This window comes from Camellia sinensis, chromosome 8, assembly GCF_055761805.1.
Source record: "Camellia sinensis isolate YWXY chromosome 8, ASM5576180v1, whole genome shotgun sequence".
NCBI lineage: Eukaryota > Viridiplantae > Streptophyta > Magnoliopsida > Ericales > Theaceae > Camellia > Camellia sinensis.
The window spans coordinates 181,594,959-181,605,008 of NC_138968.1; the positions used below are offsets into that span (position 1 = coordinate 181,594,959).

At 34.5% G+C, this 10,050-nt stretch overlaps 1 long non-coding RNA gene across 1 annotated transcript; it reads right to left on the reverse strand.

The window, feature by feature from the left end:
- Positions 1–370: 370 nt before the first annotated feature.
- Positions 371–5,592, reverse strand: LOC145797360 (uncharacterized). Its single transcript, XR_014338801.1, has 3 exons — positions 5,326–5,592; positions 4,620–4,760; positions 371–911 (listed from the first exon to the last, which is right to left on the reverse strand). It is a non-coding gene; the product is annotated as an uncharacterized LOC145797360 (long non-coding RNA).
- Positions 5,593–10,050: the final 4,458 nt, after the last annotated feature.

Genomic DNA, 10,050 nt, shown 5'->3' on the forward strand with positions numbered 1-10,050 from the left:
TCATTTTTAATCACACTTTTTAAGTGTGATTTTTGGAAGTGTGATTAAAAAGGGTCATTTTTAATCACACTTTTTAAGTGTGATTAATAACATTTCGATCACACCTTTTAAGTGTGATTAAAAATATTTACTTCACATCTTTTAAGTGTGATTAATAACATTCACTACTAAAAAAAATACTTTTTGCGACCGTCACATGCCGTCACAAGTAATAAAAATACAGTCGCAAAAGACTTTTTGCGACGGCCTATGCGACTGCACATGGGGTCGCAAAAGACTTTTTGCGACAGCTATTTTGCCGTCGCAAAAAAAAAATAAAAAAATAAAAAAAACACTTTTAGCGACCATTGTTTTACTGTCGCAAATAATTATTTATTAAAAAAATCATGTATGGGTTTGCTACAACAAAAAAATCAATTACAAGCACCAAACAATTTTTTGTAAATGAAAAATAACAAAATTAACAAATTAATTAAATTTATAATAGACATTATCCATTAATCATCTTTAAATACACTGTACTAAAAAATTCAAGTCTTCAAAAAAAAAAAAAAAAAAAAGAAGAAGAAGAAGAAGAAGAAGAGCAACATAATCTTTGGCTCCCAACATCAACCGCTTGATCATATCAACTATTCCCTCAACAAAATCTGCAAAAACATATATCAAACTTGACTTGAAAATTTAATGCACTTAAATGTGTTAGTTTAGCTTAAAATAATCAAAATAAAACTATGTCAATGACCTATCTCTATGGCAGATCAGTGATTTGCAACAAGAGTTTCAATTACCGTAAGAGCAACTTCAAGCTTAACTATGGGATCACTTAATTATGGCGTTCGAAATTATATAATAGTATTGTGGCGAGAGATTTCCCTAAGAACTCCACCATCACCACCACCTACAACCAAAACCTGCATCAAGTAATTCAATTAAATTTAACACAAATACCTGACAAACAGAATAATTATAGATTGCATAAACATGAAGAGCAGAAGATAGCTAGCTCTACCAACAATGTTTTCCTCAATCATTGGCAACTTGAATTACAAGTTCTCTTTCTACTTGTAAATATGATGAATTGAGGCTGAGAGTACATAGAAATATTATTTGTTCACAATTTAACAATGAGACAAAAACAAGGTGAGTCTTATATTCAATTCTAGAATTAAATTTGTCATACAATGCCTTCAATCTAAATTGCCATTCTCGATAAATTCATAGACTAGAAAAAGAGAGCCCTCTACGCAATACCCAATCAAACGCACCTACATTAGATGCCAATGTAAGTTACAATGTCTATATAAATACATATATGTATATATACTTAACATCGTCCTTTATATTTCAAAGATCAATCAGTTAAAAGATAAGAAAAAGTCGCTTAATGATATCACAATCAAAATTAGAAGACAATTGGACCCTCAAGTTTCCATCAACAACAAAATTGTACTGTAACAACCAACCTACTGAAATTCCATATGATAATACACTTTAAATATTCATCTCCTACCGTAGAAGACTAAACCTGTGAATACCTCAACCATAGAGACTTTTAAACAATCAAAAAAAAATCATGATAAATTAAATGGCGCAATGTAAATATATTGGTCATCAAATTACCATGAAATGATAAATTTTGGAGGATTAAAAATAAAAAGGATTCCCCAAAATGGAAGTAAATATCAATCAATTCCAATTACTCCAGGTTCTAAATGTCAGTGAAGTCCATATCAAATCAACAGAAGTGCATGTGCATATATTTACTAACAAGATAACCACATCTCAGATTTAAGCATGATGGTGTGTCTGTAAAAATCTGTGGTACACGCACAAAATATCAAATCATGCAATGACAATAGAGAACAGACTAACCCAACCAAGACAATTAAACAATATCTTTCACACTGGTGAAGTGAAACTTAAAACTAGTAAATTGCCAAAAAGTCGCAACATCAGCAATGCACAAGAAGCCAATAGAAAGAGGGCACAACATTCGCAAAGTCTAGTTTTGAAAATGTAAAAATGAAGAGTGCAATTTCTGCATTTCGCTGTTTCAGTAGGGAACAACTGTATACTTGAGGTTGGAATCCAATGTAATGATTAATGACCCAATTTTCGCAATGCACATTCATAGTCATCCACCAGTCTCTGTTAACTTCTCGAGAATAGTATAAAAGTGTGTTTAAGAAGAAGTTGCATCTACATGTGCACACAAAAACATGCGGGTGATGTGGCTGTATTTAATAAGCCACTGATTACATTTTTAAGGGGATATGCATTGACTGTGTTCATAACCAACTAATATAGTCTGAATTTCCAAAACCATCCCTCTATTTTACTCTATTAAATGCATTCATACTCAATAGAAGGCCAGCAATTCTGCTTTGTAGAAGAAAGTGTTGGGCAACTGAGATGAGAATGCTTTGGATAGATTTGTGGTAAAACTAAAAAAGATAGATTAGAAATGAATATATTCATGAAATGGTAGGAATAGAGAGAGAACTACTTAACATGGAAGACTTGAGCTGACATCTGATGCATACTCACCACAATCAAAGAAAATATAAATTTATTTAATTTAACAGAACATACAAACTTTGATAGAGCTAAATGACCACACAAAAAAAAAAAAGAATTATGTAGCCACCCCCACTTGATTGAGACACAAGGTTTAATTTGTTTCGGTTTGGTAAATGCATTCATACTCATCCAAAAATAATGATATTGTAAAATGCAAAATAAAATACCTTTCTTTTAAAAATGGACAACAATATTGGAATATGCCAAAAGGCATTAGTGGACAAAAAGAATGGAAAGTGGGGAATATAAACAGGCATGAAAGTAGCTATTTTGGAGGTAGATTGTCCTTCTTTATGCTTTAACAAGAAAAATGTTTTGCCCACCCATACAGTCAATTTGGTAGGGCATCTAATTTCTGGCATCTTATATTATAAAGGAAAGCACACTTGGATATTACAGGGTTTTATGAACTAGAGGCCTCATGAATTAGTTAGGTTTAATATTAAAAAAGGAAAAAATAAAAATAAAAGGAGCAAGAACCACCAAACAAATAGAACATTTTTCAATGAAAAATATCCTCATCTGTTTCTATGTGAGCATGGAACAAAGAATTTGGACATCCCGGTTCTTTGGAGTTAGGCCAGCACGCACAACAATGTCTGAAATGTATTTGAAGTCAATTATTGCTTAAAAGCCCGTCACCAAACATGAAGAGGTTACGTCTTTGGTCACACAAACTTATGTATCTATTCACCATGAAGAGGATACCAGATCAATTTTTCATTTTTACCTGTATGTAAGATAGAACGGTCTGTAATTAATCCAACTTATAGACTGGCTTTACGTATAAATAATTTATATGCTTAATATTTTATTGGTCTAAATTTATTTATTTTTTTAAGAAGCTTACAACAAACCTACCAAAGAGTTACATAATAGGACAGTAGCTAATAAATGCAACAAAAAGCCCAACAACAAAGACAGCAAAGAACCTCATAATAGGGAGAAATTATCAAAATTTCCCTTTTGCATTGATTGATTGCAAGAAAGTGAAATTTTCTTGGAAGAGAGTTTTATATCAGATCCTTCTGTCATATTTATCAAGACATTTCTAAACAAACACAACTCTTATACTCTCTCACTTGTGCATCTAATTTGGCCCTCTTTGCCCTTGCTTTTACAAAATTGTTCGTAAAACTCAAAAAATTTTGAAGTCAATTTACTATTTCTTTTTAATAGTTTTGGAAAATAAGAAACTAACCAAATTTTCAATCTTATTTTCTGTATGTGTAACCTTGAAAAAAAAAATAAACAAAAAAAAAAGGAACTACTTTTTAATTCCAAAGGCAACATTGACAAAAAAGAAATCTGAGAGAAACTTGCAAGTACTTAAAAAGTAGCTCAAAAACTTACGCTGAAACTTCGAATCTGCTGAATTTCAAACTCCAGAGGTGTTTATTACAGTAATTTATTTATCTTCAAGCAGCACATACCATAAGACCAATGACCTTGCTATCTAAATCTACACATAAAAAGAATATTCCCAAACAAATGATGCACCACCTAGCCTACAAAACGACAGACACGAAAATCATCCCCACAAACTAGCTAAACATCAACATTCTCCAGTGACTCCAGTCTGAAATTACAGCTTGAAATTACACTAATTTGAATCAAAGACAACTTGATAATTAGAACACTACCCAATTCGTCCTTGTACAGTCTGAAATTAAACTAATTTGAATCAAAGACAACTTGATAATCAAAGAAATACTGGTATTATCCCAAGAAAGACTCGGATTAAAAAATAAACCAAAAGGAAAAAGAAAAAGAAAAAACCCAATCTGGCATATACCCAAGCATGCAAGTTTAGATCTATTATACAGAGCATAGAAAAGCCACAGATGAATGCAAGTTTAGATCCAAGCAACGATGAACTAAATCGAACTAAATAAAAGAAATTAATTAATTAATTAATTAAACTGGGAACAAGATTGAAACACCAAACACCAACAAGATTAATTAATTAAACTGAGAACAGAAAATCTGAAGATTAATTAAACACCAACAAGATTAATAAATTAATTAGCTTTTCTCACCTGCAACACCAACAAGATTGAAAATCTGAAGAAGAAGAAGAGCTTTTGAAGAGAGCTTGCTGTACGAGATTGGAAATCTGAAGAAGAAGAAGAGCTTATCTTGCCTCTCCCTTTTGCTGCTGCTACTTTGATGAGTTAGGGCTAGGGCAACATGGGTAAAAAAGTAATCACACTCCTTAATACCAACGGACTAGCTTTGAATACCAACATCAGGGGCCAACAAATTAGCCAATAAATTGAGAAAACAAATCAATATTCAAGAATTCTTTTGATAAAAAAGATGCCTGGATTCTCATGGGATGTTAAAGAACCGACTCATCCATGACCATTTCCACAGGCTTGGGATTCGTCCGAAAGGTATATTCTATTATATATATATATATATATATCAAACCTTCTTTGTATAAACATAGATTTGTAACCATTAATTTCATTTTCATGAAGGTTCGATTAGGCTCTGTTGCAGCATTTGAAACAGTTGATGAACCAGAGTCTCAATGTTGACACCCAAACAAACCCAACACTCAAATAGATCCAACAACCCATAACATTAATCCATCGATCAAAATTCTACAAACCCATAATCGAAATTGCAATTAAAAACACCAAATAATCGAACAAATATGGAGTGAATGTGTGTGTGTGTGAGCGAGAGAGAGAGAGAGAGAGAGAGAGAGAGAGAGAGAAGGATAGAATCCGAACATACCTCAAGAATCGAACTGATACTTTTTTTGATCGAAGAGAAGAGAACGAAACCCTTCCATCGTCGCCGCCGCCCAAGCAGTCTCGCCGCCGAAGAGAGAGCACTGTTTCCAGGTTGAAATCTCGCCGCTACTGAAGGGGACAGAATCATAGGCAAACTGATCGTCTGGATCTTACTCGGCCTCTCAAACTTCATCTCCACATATAAACCCTTCAACAGTCAATCGATCGATAGAGAGGGAGGGGTAAGAAGAGACTAGGGTTTTTTTGGTTTTGGGCGGGCGGTGAGGAACAGAGCGGGAATGGAAAAAAAAAAGGGGGGGGAGGAAATCAAAATCTTTTTTAAAAAAAAAAATTTAAACAATAAAATAACACTGTTTAATTTATTTATTTTTTGCGATAGGGGTTGTCGTCGCAAATTTTTTTTTTATTTTTTGTTAAAATAAAATTTAAAAAAAAATATTTTATTTTGGTTACTAATTAAGCTTGAAAATTTATTTGTTTCATTTTTTTTAATAAAAAAAAATTATTATTATTTTTTATTTGGTAGAAGTAGGGGTAATATTTTAATGAAAAATATTGTACTGGTAGTCGTAGTGGTGAAGTGGCGACCGTGGTAGTAGTGGTGGTAGTGAAATGGCGTTTGCAGTAGTAGTGAAGGTGGTAGAGAAGATGGGTGGTGAGAGAGAGAGATAAGTGGGAGACAGATAGAGGAGAGAGAGAGAGACAAAGTGGTGAGCGAGAGAGAGACAAAATGGTGCTAAAAGTGTATTTTCTTGTAGTGGATCGATAAATTGAGAGGGAGCTCAGTAAATAGAGAAGACGGAAGGGAAATAGTGAGCAACGCGAACACAATAGAGGAGAGAGAGAAAGAGAGAGAGAGAGAGAGAGAGAGAGACAAATAGACAGACAGAGAGAGAAGAGTGATGAGTGAGAGAGAGAAAGAAAAGAAAGAAAGAAAGATGAAAAATAGGTGAAAAGATATATATATATATATAGAGAGAGAGAAAGAGCGAAAAGAGATAAACGAGAGAGAGACAGAAAGAGATGAACGAGAGAGGGAGAGAGAAAAGAGACAGAGAGAGAAGATAGATGAAAGAGATAGACAGAAGAGAGATGGACGAGAGATACAGAGAAAAACAGAGAGGCAGACAGACAAAGAAAAGTGATGAGTGAGAGAGAGAAAGAGAAGAGAGACAGAGACATAAAGAGAATGAGAGAGACGGACAGACAGAGAAGAGTGATGAGTGAGAGAGAGAGAAGAGAGACAGAGACACATAGAGAAAGGCAGAGGCAGACAGAGGAGATGGAGTGGCAGTGGTGGAGGAGAGGTAATGGTAGTAGTAGTGGTAGTAGTGGTAGTGGTGGTAGGGGAGTGGTGGCGATGATGGTAGTAATGGTAATCGTAGAGGTGGAGTGGCAACAGTGGTAGTAGTGGTGGTAGTGGAATGACATTTGCAATAGTGGTAAATGTGGTAGAGGAGATGGGTGGTGAGAGAGAGAGATGAGTGAGAGACAGATAGAGAAGAAAGATAGAGAGATAGAGACAAAGTGATGAGCGAGAAAGAGACAAAGTGGTCGTTAAAAGTGCATTTTTTTGTAGTGGATCGATAAGAAAAATGCCCTAGACCCCCAGTGGGAGTGACCCCCACCACCCCCACTGTTTTCTGATTGGTTCAAAAAATTTTATTTATTTATTTATTTTCACTCTTGCTCTCACAGCCCCGCACGTGGAGGTGGGGGTGCTGGGGGTCACCGCCCACTGGGGGTCCCCAACATGGTTGGATCGATAAATCGAGAGGGAGCTAAATAAATAGAGAAGAGATGAGGGAGAGAGTGAGCAAGACGAACACAGTGAGGGAGAGAGAGACAGACAGACAAACAAACAAACAGACAGGTAGACAGAGAAAGAAAAGAGTGATGAGTGAGAGACAGAGAGAGAAAGAGATAAAGATAGACAAAGAGAGAAAAAGATAGAGAGAGAGTGAGACAGAAAAAGAGAGAGAAACAAGAGATGAACAAGAGATAAACAAAAAGAGAGAGAAAAAAAGCGAAAAGAGATTAACGAGAGAGAGAGACATAGAAAAATGAGAGAGAGAGAGAGAAGAGAGAAAAACGAGAGAGACAGAGAGAGAGAGACAAAAAAAAGAGAAACAAAAGATGCTCGAGAGATAGACAAAGAGAGAGAGAGAGAGAGAGCGAGAGAATAGGAAAAAGAGATAAACGAGAGAGAGACAGAGAAAGAAGAGAGATGAGCGAGAGACACAGAGAGACAGACAGACAGAGAAGAGTGATGAATGAGAGATAGAAAGAGAAGAGAGATAGAGACAAAGACATAAAGAAAGAGAGACAGACAGAGAAGAGTGATGAATGAGAGATAGAAAGAGAAGAGAGATAGAGACAAAGACATAAAGAAAGAGAGACAGACAGAGAAGAGTGATGCGTGAGAGAGAGAAAGAGAAGAGAGATAGAGACACAAAGAGAAAGAGAGAGAGAGAGAGAGAGAGAGAGAGAGACAGACAGAGAAGAGTGATGAGTGATGAGTGAGAGAGAGAAAGAGAAGAGAGACAGAGATAGAGACAGAGAGACAGGAAGATGAAAAAATTGATAAAAAGAGAAATGTTATATCAAAAGAGTAAGACGATGTCGTTTTTTTCAATTTTTTTTTTTATGATAGAAAAATATCATTGCATTTATTTAAACCATTTTGTAACTATATATATGAAGTCTCAAAAAGTCACATTTTTTTGCAACGACAAGTTGTGCCGTCTCAAAAAGGCATATTTTTCGCGACGGCAAGTTGTACCGTCTCAAAAAGTCACATTTTTTTTTGCGAGACGGCAAGTCGTGCCGTCTCAAAAAGTCGTATTTTTTACGACGACAAATTGTGCCGTCTCAAAAGGTCACATTTTTTGCGATGGCAAATTGTGCCGTCTCAAAAGGTCACATTTTTTGCGACGGCAAATGTGCCGCAAAAAGTTTCGTCTCATAAGCCCACTTTTCTTGTAGTGTTACTTAAAAAGTGTAATTAAAAAGTAGTAGTGTATATATAATCACACTTTAATTAAAAAAACGTGATTAAAAAATATATAAATAACCACACTTTAATTAGAATGTGTGATTAAAAAATATATATGTAATCACATTTACTTAAAAAGTGTGATTAAAAAGTAGTAGTGTATATACAATCACACTTTAATTAAAAAGGTGTGATTAAAAAATATATAAATAATCACACTTGTTTAAAAAGTGTGATTAAAAAGTAGTAGTGTATATATAATCACACTTTAATTAAAAGGTGTGATTAAAAAATATATAAATAATCACACTTTAATTAGAATGTGTGATTAAAAAATATATATATAATCACACTTACTTAAAAAGTGTGATTAAAAAGTAGTAGTGTATATACAATCACACTTTAATTAAAAAGGTGTGATTAAAAAATATATAAATAATCACACTTTAATTAGAATGTGTGATTAAAAAATATATATATAATCACACTTGTTTAAAAAGTGTGATTAAAAAGTAATTGTGTATATATAATCACACTTTAATTAAAATGTGTGATTAAAAAATATATAAACAATCACACTTTAATTAGAATGTGTGATTAAAAAATATATATATAATCACACTTTGTTTAAAAAGTGCGATTAAAAAGTAGTAGTGTATATATAATCACACTTTTAATTAGAAGGTGTGATTGAAAAATATATATATAATCACACTTAATTGAAAAGTGACATAAAAAATAAATATTATCACACTCAATCAAATTAAGTGTGATTAAAATATCAATATAATTTTTTTTATCACACTTCCAATAAAAGTGAGATCTTTTTTTTTTTGTCAAAGTGTGATCTTTAACTATTTTTGTAATAGTGTTTTTTCAGAAAACGGAAGTTTTGTTTTCAAAAACGGCCGCAACAGTTTTTTAAAAGCAACTTTTTAATGTGATAATAATTTCTGTTTCTGCCATTAATCCTTCCTCTTCCCCCACCTTTCTCTCTCTCTCTCTCTCTCTCTCTCTAAACTTTACCGTCGTTCCTTCTTCTGCTGTCTTCACCTCGTAACTCGCGCTGACAGTGAGGAAGCAAACCCGTTTTTTTTTTTTGGGTGAATAAGCAAACCCGTTTCGTTCCGAACAAATTAAAACCTAATTTTTGCTGGTGGTGTTGACGACTATAAAGTAGTTTCAACGTTGCATGAAATCGAAATTTTGGGAAACAAAACTAGGAACTTTGTATGAATGAGCTGTCAAGACTGAGCAATTGTAGAAAGCAAACGATGAATATCTTTTATTCTATTTTCGGAAAATATTTTGTCGCAACAGATATTCATCGTTTGCTTTCTACAAGTCACGTGGCTTGTCATCCTCGTCCTTTCGCCGGAGAGACTCCAACATCTCATCCAGCGAACTCCGAGTTAGAGACGTCGGAGACACAGACAACATCAAACCCCCAAATCAACGAACGACTTCGTTCCTTCTACCAGATTTCGAACGACTATAAGAAGGAACGAAGTCGTTCGTTGATTTGGGGGTTTGATGTTGTCTGTGTCTCCGACGTCTCTAACTCGGAGTTCGCTGGAGAAGATGTTGGAGTCTCTCCAGCGAAAGGACGAGGATGACAAGCCGCGTGACTTGCCACCGGCGTTGCCCTCTCGGCCCACTTCCAGGGCTCGGCTTCCCGCCGCCAGGCGGTCGTTCCTGGCGAAGTTCAAT